Below are 1,204 nucleotides of genomic sequence, written 5' to 3' on the forward strand. Positions count from 1 at the left end.
CTAGAACAGAACTAGAACAGAACTAGAATAGAACTAGAATAGAACTAGAACAGAACTAGAACAGAACTAGAACAGAACTAGAACAGAACTAGAACAAAACTAGAACAGCATTCAACTAGCGCTCTTAAAAAAATTTTTGAGAATTCTAATCTCGCAGTATAAACAGAGGACAAATAGAACCAAATTCTTAAGAAGATATCTTTGCCGAGTTTAACATTACACTCTTTGCAAAACTGTCTGCCTGTTGGACAGGCTCATTAATATGAGTTGATTTGCCAGTTTATTTTTTCTCCTTTTTGTCTTAATACTCGTATTGAATGCCTTTGATATTGTAGCTGCAAACATTTTTACTCCTTTTGATATCATTTCCCCTTCTCTCCTATAACCACTGCAGCAATGATGTTGCAATTATACTTTTTGTAGTCGTATTTTATAAGAAAATGCTGAAATTAAAAATAAACATTTTCCACTTAATGTTGTTAAAGTCTTTAAGGAAATTTGTTCAAAATCTCAAGCTTAAGCTGCAATACAACTGAAAACCACACAAACGAAAATAAAACTGCAAAAAAAAAACAAGTAAAAGACGTCAACAAGTCTAGCGAAGTAATAGTAAGGAATGTCTTAATAAATTTTATAATTTTGTACTCAAATCTCCTTAAGACATGTTTAATATTTAAGTGCCAGTGCAGTTCAGGAAAGAATACAAACAAACAACATGGCTATAGAGTCTGCGTATGAGTAGATTAAGTTTTCAACTTAACAGAAGCATTATTCATTAAATTTGCATGTTTAGTGTTTAAAAAATGATGTGATCGGTCATAAGTCATTGTTATAAAACATCGAGTAAAAATTATACAAACACTTCTCTTTTTCTCTCATCTCTTTCTTATATTGTTCGTTCTTTGATAAACAAACAAACATATCTATAATGATGTATGATCGTGTACTTGTATTGCTTCCCCCTTTCGAAACAGATGTACGAAGTTTATTGTTTTGTCGACGGTGGTATATATAAGGCCCCAAAATATTGATTTTTATGAGGTATAAACTTATAATATTATTCAGATTAATTTCAGTACTAGTTTCGTTCTAGTTCATTTCTAGTTCAGTTCTAGTTCAGTTCTAGTTCAGTTCTAGTTCAGTTCTAGTTCAGTTCTAGTTCGGTTCTAGTTCAGTTCTAGTTCAGTTCTAGTTCAGTTCTAGT

This window comes from Lucilia cuprina, chromosome 2 (assembly GCF_022045245.1).
Source record: "Lucilia cuprina isolate Lc7/37 chromosome 2, ASM2204524v1, whole genome shotgun sequence".
In the NCBI taxonomy this organism is placed as follows: Eukaryota; Metazoa; Arthropoda; class Insecta; order Diptera; family Calliphoridae; genus Lucilia; species Lucilia cuprina.